Source organism: Bubalus bubalis, chromosome 14 (assembly GCF_019923935.1).
Source record: "Bubalus bubalis isolate 160015118507 breed Murrah chromosome 14, NDDB_SH_1, whole genome shotgun sequence".
NCBI lineage: Eukaryota > Metazoa > Chordata > Mammalia > Artiodactyla > Bovidae > Bubalus > Bubalus bubalis.
The window spans coordinates 38,676,034-38,689,621 of record NC_059170.1 but is presented as its reverse complement, the minus strand read 5'-3'; the positions used below and the strand labels follow the sequence as shown (position 1 = coordinate 38,689,621).

Here is a 13,588-nt window from a genome sequence, read left to right as displayed (position 1 = left end):
AAGAAACTTTGGGAACTCTGGTTAGTCCCATGCAATCTGTTCCATGCCCTTTAGCATATTCTGACTCAGGATTATTGACTCACAGGACTTGCGGCCCCTCAAGGATGCTCCTTGTCCGGCCAAGTTCTGAGGTGCTGAGAATACCTGCCAGCTCACAGTTCAGACCCAGTAGGAAGGGCAGAAAACAGCCTGAAGGTGGAGTCCCTTAGCAAAGAAGGCAAAACTTTTCTAGTCACTAGAAACATGAAGATAGTTCGTCTAGCCGTGGGGCATTGCTGAGGACTCAGTTTTAATTCTTTTTTTAAAGTCACTCAGTTGTGTCCAACTCCTTGCAACCCCATGGACTATACAGTCCATGGAATTCTCCAGGCCAGAATACTACAGTGGGTACCTTTCTTTTCTCCAGGGGATCTTCCCTCCCCAGGGATCGAACCCAGGTCTCCGGCATTGTGGGCGGATTCTTTTACCAGCTGAGCCACAAGGGAAGCCCAAGAATACTGGAGTGCATAGCCTATCCCTTCTTCAGTGGATCTTCCCGACCCAGGAATCGAACCGGCGTCTCCTGCATTGCAGGTTGCTGAGGACTTGGTTAAGTACCAATATTCAAAATAGCATCTTCTGGGAGGAAGGGACAGTTAGGTAGGGCATCTGGGGAGAGCGTGTACACCCTGCCATATTTAAAATAGATAACCAACAAGGGCCTACTGTATAGCACAGGGAACTCTGCTCAATGTCAGGTGGCAGCCTGGCGGGAGCGGGGAGAATGGATGCGTGTATATGTATGGCTGAGACCCCTTGCTGCTCACTTGAAACTATCACAACAGTCTTTATTAATTGGGTGTACCTCGGTACAAAATAAAAAGTTAAAATAACCCCAAAACAGCGTCTTCAATAAGCCAGCACTCACGGAACAAAGGTGAAGGGCAGGGTCCCCCCTGCTCCATGTGTCAGAGCTTCAGATCTGCCCAGGAAGGGGACCCTGGGATCCCAGCTCTCACTTCCGGGCCTGAGGGCCCCACGCCCAGTCCCCATCGGGCGGGAGTGAGTCTCACCTGACCTGGACTCTCAGGCTGGAACACGCTCACTTCCCGAGGTTCCTGCACCAGAGCCACACACAGAAACCTTTGTTCCTACGGCTGTCGCTTCTGGGGCAGGAGGTGCCCTGCTTCAGTCTCCCACTTTGCCTCCAAGAGTCCAACCTCAGTGTATTGCTTTTTAAAACTTATCCTCAGATTTTTTTTTTTTTAAATCAGGCAACTAGAAAAAAAGAAAAAAAGGACACATCTAAAGTAAGGTGAGTCAGATGCAAGTAGGAATTTCAGGTGATGAAATATGCACGTGGACAAACATGCTCGGGGCTTGTTGGGCAGTGAGCTTCTCTGCTCGCCGAGAACCACGCAAACAAAATAAATGTAAACAGCAAGGAAATGCTAGGATTTTCTGTCAGCTCCTACTTTTTGATAAATGCGTTTTACAGACTTTCTTTTTCTTTTTTATTTATATTTATTTTTAATTGCAGGATAATTGCTTTACAATGTTTTGTTGGTTTCTGCCATACAACAGTGTATAGACTTTCTTCTAGAGACTGGGAGTCATAGAAGTAAGACAACAGGACCTCTTGTGAGCAGTGTGGGCTTTCTCAGGTGGGCAGGAGAATTAGGAGCCTGTTTGGTATAAATGAAATGAGTACGAAGGATGATGGGTTATCTGAGCAGAATTTTCTACCGAAATATGAAATGGAAAAGGGACAAATGGGGCGGGGAGAGAGAAACACAGCAATTTATCACTCCCCCCTAGAGACCCTGGCCGATTGACCAGACGCCCCCACACTCCACTCCCTCCCCACCACCAGCATTCTGGGGAGAGGCTGGTGCAGCTGGTGCTGAAGCTCTTTTTCTAGAACATTCCACCCTCGGGCTGTAATTGATCCGCTCTTCTCTCTCCATTTTGAAAGCAAGGCCCTGTGATGGGAGATTGTTTTCGTATTTTGTTAGCTATGTCCTGGTGATGTTCCAGGAATGACTCCAGTCTTACTAGCAAGGGGGCCCTCAGATCTCTTTCCCTGAGACAGGCTCCTGGAAGTCTTCCCCGGAGGAGGCTGGTTCTAGGCTGTGTTTATGAGTTCCCTGAGAGCTCCTTCAGGTTCACTGTTCCCTGACTCCTGACTCTTCAGTACTGTGTAAGCGTGTGCAGACACACGTACACGTGCGTGCACACACACCCCCCAGGAGGGTCGACAAGCTTCCTGCGTCCCCAGCTTTCAGGGGCTGAAGCAAGGGGAGCTGTCGCCCCTTTTTCTGCCCCCAGCCATGTTCCATCCTGTTTTCTGGGATCAGGGGACCTTGTTCAAGGCCTTGGCCTCAGGCCTCTACCTGGGCCTTGGCCTCCTTCGCCTCCTGCTCGCCTGCCGTGTCTGTGTTGCCTGGTCTCTGCCACCACCTCTGGGTCTGCAGCTCCGGAAGAGGACCATGCTGAGCGGTAGTGAGTTTGGGGGTCCAACCGGGGCCCTGGGGCTTCAAGCTGGCTCCCAGGAGGGTGATGTGACCTGTGACTAAGGGACAGGTAAGGGCTGGGGACGTTCTAGCCAGATGGACGCCATGGGAAGGAAGGATGTGAGTGTGAACAAAGCGAGTGAGGTTTGTGTGGGTGCTGTGCTAGGGGGAGGCCTGGAAGGGTGTCGGGGAGCTGGGGGAAAGGCAGCCAGCAGGTGAGGGGGACAGATGGGGGAGGGCAAATGGAGGGGGCAGGCAGGGAGAGTGGCTGGCAGCTGGGCAGGTGCTGGCCCTGGAGGGACCCTGAGCATCTAGACTTCAGGGAGCTGCCCCTGGGGTTCCCTTGGAGACAGGAGGGACTGTCCTTGTGCTAGGCTGGGTGCCCTGGAGTCAGGGCTTCTTGGCAAGGCTGGAACTGTTCCCACACACCCCTGCTGGTTGTCCTCGGGGCCAGGACAGACCTGGGCTGTCAGGTCTGCAAGTACTGGGCGTGAGATGCTGAAATTAATACACCCTGTCCTCCTCCCAGACCTTGGGGTTCCTGTACTCTTTTCAGGGCAGATAGGGGCTGTCACTCAGTGAGGGCCTGTGACTTTCCACCAAAAAACACATCAGAGCGAAATGCAAAATGCGGAGTGCTGCCAAGGAGGCTGTGTCTGCTGCTTCCTCCCAGCCCCCCTCCCCGGGGGGCCCTGCCTGCCTTGTACCAGGGCCAAACCCGGAGCTGTGAGCCAGGAACCTGGACCCCTTCAGAGGAGTCTATCTGGGGTTGGGTTGGCAGATTCCAGAGCCAGGGTGGGCAGGAGAACTCTTAGACAGGCGGGGCTGCAGTCACAAGGCCGAGTCACTCAGGCCTCTCTTTAGGCAGTGGGGAGGGGCTGCAGGTGGCAGGGCCTGGGTGTCAGGGGTGAGGAGGGGATGGTGGAATCAGCTTGAGGGGGGCAGCGGGAGGGAGGGTGGTGGTGACCAGAGTATTTCCTTTAATGCAAAGGAGGACAGACATATGCGAATGCTTTGCCTTTAGTAAGAGTAGCTGCTGCTTTGTGAAACCCTTCCAGAGGTGTGTTGGTCAGATGAGGCTCCTTTCTTGGCATGACTCATGGTTTGCAAACATGGCTTTGTTGTAGTACAAGCAGAAATGCAGTTTTCCTCTCCTGAGAACAAGGAAAGTAAAGGGAACAGTCAACAGGCCAGAGAAGAAACGTGAGCAGGCCTGAAAGAGTTAATCACTCCTACTTTTGCTTTAACTGTTGCTGATTTGCAGAGTCAGTTAGGAGGAGCCAACCTAGCACTCCCTAATTCTATGTAAATTACATCCTGTCCTGGTATTTGCTCTCCTGCACTCTCCCAGCAAATCACCCCTAGTAGCTGTCTGCATTGCAGAAAGAAGATAACCCCCCAGAAACAAATGGGCCCAATTACCGGCTGCCTGATGCCATGAAAAATGCAAGACCTTCTTTACTTTGAGCCTTATCCTTTACCCTAAGATCGTGAGACCCCAGTTCCCCTAGGTGGGGAGAGGGCACAGTTCTTGAGGTTCTAGCCTGCCCCCCTTTCTTTAAAGGATTAAAGCCCTCTATTTCTTCCAAACCCTGTCTCTGTATGTTTTATTCGGCAGCGGTGGGCAGAGAAAGCCAAGATTTTGGCGGTCTTGGTTTGAGCGTGTTCTGGGTCAGTGGACTTGTTAATCATTTGAAAGCTGCGCGCTGATCTGGGGCACAGTGCAGATCTTCTTTCACCCTCCCCTTCTCTCCCGCTCCGAGTCTTCTTGATCCTCCCTGAAGGCTGGGGGCAGGCCCCAAAGGGCCACTTAGTAGGACAAGGAACAGGACGACAGGACATCCATGTCCACAGGGGAAATGCCCCTTCATCCTCACGGCCTCCACCCAGCCTGGGGACAGGGAGTTTGAGGATGGGAACCTAAGTGCTCAGTGTCCCAGGGACCTGGTCCCCACGTGTGCTGGACTTGGACCATCCTTCCCGAGTGTGAGCTGAGCTACATGTGCATTTCCATCTTTACTGTCGAGAATAATGGGAATCTAGATACGCCCTCTTTGCTCCATCCCCTAGCTCAGGTTGGAATTTAGAGAATATATATGTACCTGAAAAGCAATTTCAAACAAGCTTTGTATAAGTGTTACCATGCTGGAATCTTGAGAAGGTAAAATCCTGACCAAGCAGATGAGATTTCACTGGCAAGTCTTTCCCCTCCTCCAGCTCAGCCTGTCTGGGAACCCTGAGATCTAAACTTAGCCAAAGCTGTTCAGTGAAGTCAGAGAAACTCTGTGTGTGTGTGTGTGTGTGTGTGTGTGCGCGCGCGCGCGTGTGATGTAATGCAATACTACATTCTTCTTCGGATTTGTCTCAAGATATTAAAAACAACCCTTTGGGATTTGTTTCCATCTCTCTTCACTGCCTCTGCACGCCTGCTCAAAGCACGGTCTGTGTCCCAGGAATCCACACCTCAGGGCCTAATAGAGATGTAGGTTCTAAGACCTCATTCTCCAAGTGATTTTATGCATCATCACTAAGCTTTTATTTATTTTTTGTGTGTGCGTGCTCAGTCGTGTCCGACTCTTTGCAACCCCATGGACTGTTGCCCACCAGGCTCCTCTGTCCATGGGATTGTCCAGGCAAGCATATTGGAGTGGGTTGTCATGCCATCCTCCAGGGGAGCTTCCCGACCCAGGGACTGAACCCTCATCTCTGGTCTGCTGCACTTGCAGGCGGGTTCTTTGCCACTGTGCCACCTGGGAAGCCACCCAGTCTTACAGAAGACCCCCAAGCTTTGGATGCCCGCCATTCCCCACAGCATTCTCTGTCTTTATCGTGCTCTTCCTGGAACAGATACATGAGCCTCTGACATCTCCTCACCCTCCTCGCCACATGATGGCCCCAGAGCCCTGGATGCAGAGACTTAAGCCACCCTTCCTACCTCATACTGATTCCCTGATTAAAACATTAGGAGAACACATTAATTCTACTCAATAAATTTCAAGCGCACAATGCAGTATTACCTGCAGCCACCATGCACTACACTAGGTCCCTAGAATATATTCTTCTTACTGCTGTGCATCAGTTATACCTCAATAAAAGGTTAGAAGAGAATGAATAATTTCCCTAAAGAATAGACTTGAAATCGATATACTTCCCAGGATTTTTTTCCCCATGTAGTCAGGGATTAATAGATTCCAGTTAGATCACATGGCCTTTCTCCATTCAATAAAAAGGCTTGCTTAGACATAGGGTAGATTTGAAATAAATTTATTCTTTTTCTTTAGGACGCCAAAATTTATAGAAGTACCTCTGAGCTCAGTATTTCAAATGACTCTACCTTCAAATTTGAATGTTGTAATGCTTTATCATAAATATTTAAGGCTTAAATAGGACAAAGTATGTTTGATTTTTTGCCATTCTGTTATCACTCTCTTTTTTTTTTTCTTTCTTAAGCCTTATTAAGGCGTAACTGAAGCACAGCAAACTGCACTTATTGATACTGTGTACTGATGAGTTCTGATCTGTGTGCAGCAAGAACTCAGTGGGGTGTCCATCACCCCAAGACTTTTCCTGAGCCCTCTCTCCTTCCCCCCTCCCCCCGCCTACCTAACAGAAAGAGTGGCCTTACCTTGTTTACATTTTCTAGAATTTTATACAAATGAAGTAATGAGCTATGTACACTATTTTTGCTGGCTTTTCTTACCGAGCATTCTGATTTTGAGATTCAACCACGTCTTAGCATGTATTGAAAATTCTCCCTTTTATTACTGAGCAATTTTCCGTTGTATGGGCATCACTTGTTGATGGGTGTTGGGTTGTTTCCAGGTTTTGGTTAGTAAATAAAACTGCCATAGGCAATGGTGTTCAAGCCTTTGTGTAGGAGTCTGCTATCATTTCTTTTGGGTCATTACCAGGAAGGATATGACATGTATGTTTAATTTTAAAATAGACCACCAAATTGTTTGCCGAACTGGCCACATTTTACCATTTTACATCCCTGCCAGCAGCCTGGGAAGTGTCAATTGCTCCACATCCTTGCCAACACTTGGCAGAGTCAGCCTTTTACATTGTAACCCTTCTGGAGGTATGTGGAGGAATCTCATACTGGTATTGAATTGCATCTCCCTAACCACCAATAATCTTCAGGACCTTTTCATTTGTTTATCTGCCATCTGTGTATCACTTCTAGCAAAGGGTCTGTTCAAATCTTTTGCCCACTTTTCAATTGGGGTTTTTTTTTTCCTTACTATTATTGCATTGTGAGAATTGTTTGTCAACTGTAGGTATAAGTCCTTTGTCAGATATATATTTCACACATAATTTCTTCCAACCTTTACTTTGAAGATCAAAGCTGTTGACTTTTTTTTTAATTAAAAGAATATATTTTTTTGCCTGCCTTGGGTCTCTGTTGCTGACACAGACTTTCTCTGGGTGCCGCTAGCAGGGGCTACTCTCCAGCTGAGAGGCTCAGGCTTCTCTCATTGCAGAGCCAGACTCCAAGGTGTGGGGGCTTCAGTAGTCATGGTACCCAGGCTTCGTTGCCCCAAAGTATGTTGAATCTTCCTGGACCAGGGATTGAACCTGTGTCCCCTGCATTGGCAGGCAGATCTTTAACCACTGACCCACTGGAGAAGCCCTGATAGCATGTTGTGAAGCCATCATGATACAAGTTTTCAGGGGACATTTGGCGGAAGTTCTAGCTTCCTAGTTTCGTAAACTGGTTTTGTTTGTTTATGGGTCACACCAGTCAAATTGCATTTCACTGAAAGTTACATTCCACCTGCTCTACGATGAGGCACCGTTTTGTATGCTGACAGAAACAAACAGAAAAGCCTTAAGTTGTACTACAGATCCTACTTGGAGATAGTAAAATGTTAAATAACTTCACGATACTAAGGGAAAAGAGTAATTGTTAGAAAGATAGCAAAGAGGGATGGTTCACGATGGCAGCACACCCCCCAGGATGGTAGAAGTTGTCTCGAACTCGTGAACAAGCAGAATTTCTTCCCCCGAAACTGACCGCTTCTGCTTCTCTATGAAAACTAGGAAATGTGCCTTTATATGCCAGATCCATAGATGGCCCCTGGGACCAGCTTTCACTTTTTTCTTTTCTTCCTTGTTCTTGGAGATACTCAGCTTCTCTCAGCAGGAAGGAACCATTGGAGGAGATCCCATGTGCTCTGCTGGGCCGGTGGGCACGGACTTGCTGGGATCTCCCCTCTTTCTGGTTCAGATCCTGCAGCACTCTTCCCTCTGACATTGGGACAGTTCGCTAACCTTCACCGTGGCCCCTTCCTCATTAGTTAATCTGCTCATCACAGGACAGAATCACCAGATGGACAGCTAGAGAGACACAGGCAATCTCCTCAGGGTTTTAGAATTATGTTATTGTCGTATAAAGGGAGCTGAAGCTTATTTAGCATGTGATGTGTGTGAGACACTGCTTTCAGCAATGCATGTGTATGATTTTCCTCATCACCATCTTATAAAGCAGGGCTCTCAGGACCCATATTTCATTGCTGTGGAAGTTGAAGGTCAGAGCTGCTCCCAACTTTCAGGTTGGAGCGGTTCAGGAGCCAGAACTAGAGTCTACACAGCCTGACAGAAGAGCTGGGCCTCACCTGCCAGGTGTCCTCCACCCTCCATCCCACCCAGGCCCCTCCTCCTGACGCTGGTTACTGGGCCACACGAGTCTAGCTGCAATTCTAGAAAAGTCCTTCCCCACTATTTAGTTTCTGATGAAGAAAGCCTTAAAATCAATTTCAAAGTTATCTGTATTTGAACAGATGGTATTTGATCACCAGTCCTTCCCTCGTGGCTCAGTGGTAAAGAATCCTCCTGCCAAGCAAGAGACGTGGGTTCAATCCCTGGGTTAGGAATTTCCCCTGGAGAAGGAAATGGCAGCCCACTCCAGTATTCTTGCCTGGAGAATCCCATGGACAAAGGACCTTAGTGGGCTGCAGTCCATGGGGTTGCAAAGAGTTGGACATGTCTTTGCAACTAAACAATGACAACAGCAAGTTGGATTACCATCTTTTATTCATGACCCATCTTTACTTCTTTTATTGTTATGAGACAGTGATAGAAAATGAAATTTTTTATTCCCCAGTATTTGATATTTTTGTGGCTTCTGATGCACTGACCTTTGGTATGAATCTACATGAATATTCTTGAGTCTAAGAGATTCTAGACTGTCCCATTAGAGGGACACTTAATGGCAACCCACTCCAGTATTCTTGCCTGGGAAATCCCATGGACAGAGGAGCCTGGTGGGCTATAGTCTTTGGGGTTGCAAAGAGTCAGACACGACTGAAGGGACTAAGCATGCATGCATGCATGCATACTGTCCTGAAGTGCCAGTTTGTTCTGCTCCTCCTCCAGTACCTCCCTGGCTGTGGGCTTGTATTCTGTTTCCATTTGCTTTTCACTAAAATCCCTGGAAGTCTTATTCCCCAAGGCTCTGAAATCATGCAGTCCTTACAGGCATTGGTTCAGACACTCATGCTTTCTTAGTGTGTTAAACAAGCCTTTTTTTCCTGATCTGTTGACATCTGGGGCCTTAGGGTCCTGTAGGAACTGACCACTACCCCGGGCCTGGCCAGGGGTAGCTGTCCCTGGACACTCTGAAGGACTTGTCTGAGGGTATGCCTTTTTGTATGCAAACCAATCAACTCAGAGCCCACCCTGCAAACCGCCTTTTTTCTTGAGCTTTTATATGCCTGGTCTCTCTCCCCCTGCCTTAATTACGGGGCTAGGCATCTGACAACCAGCCTCTTTCCCCCGGAACCCACAGAAATTATTCAAAGTACCAATCCTAAATCTACATGCCCTTCCACTGCGGGCTCTTATGTACATACCCCTACTCCCTCTGCCTCCCCAGTCCCCGCTCCTGGCCCCTCTGTGGCCAAACCCTCAGAGCCCTGCATGGTGTGGCAGGGGCCCTCTCCTCTTGGAGCCATGAGGAGCAAACCGTCTTGTCAAGGACAATGTCTCCTGACCTGTTGGCCCCACCTATCCCTGAATAATAATAAAACCTGCATTTTAAAACACTTCTACAGAAATTATCTTTCTCCCCAAGGGAAATATGTGCAAACGAGCCTAGAGAGAGAGGGATATGTTCTGTACGATGTGAAAATATGGATTCTGTGTTATATTCAAACAGAAACAGTTTAGGCTGAAGCTATGGAATTCTGTGTCTTACGCTCCAACAGATTTGCTTTAAGGATGAAATGGTTCATTATTGCTTCAATGTTTATAAGATAATGTATCTGTACAAAATATTTTCCCTTAGCAGCATATAATGCACACAGACATGCATTTATTATAGTAAATGCAGAACATTAGTCACTTGTAAATGTAGACAAACTATTTTATTTCAGATTCTTAAATTTAAAATTTGCTGAAAAATCTCCCTGACTCAGAAGTCAACTGCTTTTCAGCACAGATGGTGTTGTCCTGTTTTAAAAAAGTAGTTATTCATCATGGTTAGGTTGCAGCTCTCTTTTGTAATGTTGAAGCAATAATGTTGCATGGGGTCCTCTAGTGAATGGTTCTCATTATACATCTGGTCAGCCAAAATGTAAATATAATCATCAAGTCTCAGATGCTTTATAATTGTGTTTAACCCACATGACATTGAGCTCGAAATAAACAGCAATGTTTTTGAATAGTACTGGTGTGAGTATGTGTGTGAGAGAGAAAGAGAGTCTAGTGTTAGTCCTACATGTAGGACTCGTCATGTGTGCATGTTCTGTCCCTCAGTCACACCCAACTCTTTGCGACCCCATGGACTGTAGCCTGCCAGGCTCCTCTGTCCATGGATTTCCCAGGCAAGAATACTGGAGTGGTTGCCATTTCCCTCTCCGGGTGATCTTCCCAACCCAGGGATTGAACCCACATCTCTTGACATTTCCTGCATTGGCAGGCAGTTATTAATCACTATACCACTTGGGAAGCCAGGACATGTCACTGTGCTACTCAAACAAAGGACTCAGTCTCAATCCCTCTTCTAAGTAAAAAGTGGTTTCCTAATAAAATGAGCTTAAAACCCCACCCCCGTTGCCATAGCGGAAAGAGGAAAACAAATCCTCTTACAGGAAGCGAAGACACACTCCGATGAGAGCTGTATCATTCCTATAAGCCCTGAGCCAAGTTTTCCAGAGCGTGCCAGAGAGAAGCACAGTTTAGCATAAATCAACTGAATAGACAAACTGTACTTTGGACAAGTTTATAGGCACAGACTACATTTTGGAATAGAAGCCTTGGAAGGAGAAGTAGAAAGCTCAGTGTGATGGGGTCTGAGAATTAAGTGAGATCCAGGTCCTTGACCAGGAAAGAATGTTCCTGAATAATGGAAGATAAAAGTGATCATCAATTATTGAGAAGTTGTGAGTGACTAGAACCAAAGTCCCTTTCATATCTCTATGGTTCATATTCCACTGAGTACTATGAATGATTTGCTGCTTTTTGTTTTCAGGAACTTCCACTTGAATAAACTGCTCTAGATGTCCTGGGTTGACACTGGCTGTTGGTAATGAAGAATCTGGTGCTAAGGAATGTAGAACATCATGCTAATATCCCCCTGCACAGAACCTGGGCTTTAGGAAGATGGTTTCAGACTGAGACTGTTGTGTTACATAAGTATACTGTGTTCTTTTTTTTTTTTTTTTTTTAAAGAGAACTTTCTATTTTGTACTGGGGGATAGCCAATTAACAGTGTTGTGATAATTCCAGGTGAACAGGGAAGGGACTCAGCCATACATACACATGTATCTGTTCTCTCCCAAACTCCCCTCCCATCCAGGCTGCCACGTAACAGGGAGCAGGGTTCCCTGTGGTACACGGCAGGTCCGTGTTGGCTACCCATTTAAAATACAGCAGTGTGTACATGCTGCATCATTACTCAGCCCTAAGGGTTTCTCTGGGCCTAATGAAAGCAATATTTGCCTTGGAGAGACATGAATTAATTATGGCTCTGAGTCCTCTGAGGAGTCTCTTTTAAGATGATGCTGAGTCATGATGAATGCCTCTTGGAGCTGAGCTCTCCTTCTGGACCTGAAGTTCCCACGTTTATAGAAAAATTGATTCATTAAATATTAAAACGGGAAGAGGGGAAAGATTCCTAAAAGAAAGACTTGACTTTACTACACACAGAGAACACCCCAAGGCTTAGGAACAATTAATCTTATGGTTACAGGAGTGATTGGGTTCTGATATGATCATTGAAAACATTGGGAATTTTCTGATTTATTAATTTCAAGTTTTTAAATTTTTTTTAGAAGGGGAAGCTAAGAATGTCCACACTGAAAGGTCTTGTTCTCAGCTTCACCTCTCTTAGTCACAGGGACCAAATGGAATTCTGAGTTATACACAAAGGACTAGTTTTCCTAATCCTTGGAGGAAAGGGTCATTTTGACTCACTTGATGCCTCCGGGTTCCTCAAATTCTCTTATCAAAACAAATAAAGCTATTTTAAAATTACCCAGCAACAAAGAGGAACTTACAACTACAACTCTTTACTGTGTCTTATTTTTTTCTACTCTGTGAAACAAGAATTAATGCCTCATACATTTGACCTTGAGATCTTTGAGATTTTTTTCCTAAGTATCTGTTCTACTTATCTGACGCAGGAAAGTATTTGTATGCTTAAAATTGTCTTCACAAGGGCTCCACGTTGAGCTGGTGTGGCTGTGCCTATCTTGGTTTTCTTTGCCCACTGAAGCCGAATAAAAAATTATGGAAACAGAGTTTGGAGGAAAGAAAAAGGTGGTTTTAATACTCAGCCGGCAGAGGGGGGACATACAGCAAGCTCGTGCCTCAACTGCCCCTCCTTCCCCCCTCCCCACTTCCCCCCTACTCCCTTCCCCCCTCCCCACCCCTCCCCCCATACCTTGAGGAGTCTGGGGGATTATATAAGATGAGGCCTCACAGTCGGGGAGGTGATGAGGAAGAAAGGTGTAAGGACCTTATACTCTTGTGTTGTTTCAGGAAAAATGGTCATAGGCTGATGTCAGGTAGCCCAATAATTGGGTCCATTGTCTTTTGTGTATGGTACTGCTTCCCTCTTTCTGTAATGCAAAAAGAGAAGAACTCTGAGGGGTGGTCTTTGAAGAGAGCTGTAAAGGTGAGCACCAGATACAGGATGTAATTAACATAGAGCTAAAGAATAATAGCAAGCTTTGTTGCAGACTACAGATGAGGATCAGTTAAAGTAAAACGTAGGAGTGATCAGGCCTGCTGATTGTCCTCTTTATTTTCTTTGTTTTCAGGAAAGGAAGACTCATTCCTCTTTTTTCCTTTTCACTGCAACCTTGGAAGACACAGGCTATCCATCATTGAGGGTAGACAACAAACTCATGGGTTTAGTCTTTTGCAAACTTTCTACCCTCCCATGTTGGTTATGATTATAAATCACAGCCAACAAATACTGTGCAGATACTAATATGATACAAGTCAGATTGGCATTGCCCCCATTGGGGAGCTTTTGTTGAAGAAGCTCAGCACAGCAGGGCTGGGTCTCAGTCACAGGCTGTCAACTTGAGTGTCTTTGGCAATGGGTGCATCAAGCTGAACAGTTTCCCAGTGATCCTGGGGCTCGGGGCCAAGTGCTAGCCAAGCCCTTTAGGCATGTCTGATTCCTGTGACCATCCTCATAACCTTGCGAGCAAAGTCCTGTTCGTTCCCGTTAACCAGTCAAGGGCGCTGAGTGACTGACATCCGTGACCTCGCTCAAGACCACCTCCGGGACGGGCGGGTGCGGGCAGTGTGGCCCGAGCACCAGCCACACGCTCTGCCACTGCTCTCGAGGCCCTCCTCACACAACAGTGACCCACCCTTAAATATAACAGTAATTCGCAGATAACGAGCTTGGGCTTTGGAGTCAGACTTTGCTTGGCAGCTAGCTGAGCCACTTGCTAGCAAGGTGAGCCTTTGCTCTGTGTTTTCTTATCTATGAAGCAAGAATAAGCCAACCTGTCGGGCTACTGACTTGATTAGAGACAGAGCACTAACCAGCCAGCCTGGCACTTGGGCCCTTTAGAAGAAGCTATTAATAACAATTGATTAAATGTTAACAACAAGGCATAAAAGCAATAGAAAAA

At 46.8% G+C, this 13,588-nt stretch overlaps 1 long non-coding RNA gene across 10 annotated transcripts in view; it reads left to right on the top strand.

Annotated features, from left to right (window-relative positions):
• LOC102400860 overlaps window positions 1-13,588 on the top strand; it is a 29,848-nt gene that overhangs the window by 7,947 nt on the left and 8,313 nt on the right. For 2 of the 10 annotated variants that reach the window (XR_006544535.2, XR_006544537.2), the window contains 3 exons: window positions 407-1,294; window positions 10,966-11,129; window positions 12,758-13,410. The exons of 4 other annotated variants lie outside the window; for them this stretch is intronic. This is a non-coding gene — a long non-coding RNA (uncharacterized LOC102400860). Of the gene's footprint in view, window positions 1-406; window positions 1,295-10,965; window positions 11,130-12,757; window positions 13,411-13,588 lie in introns of those variants that run through there. 4 more of the 10 variants (XR_003103136.3, XR_006639970.1, XR_006544536.2 and 1 more) reach the window with 4 other exon arrangements.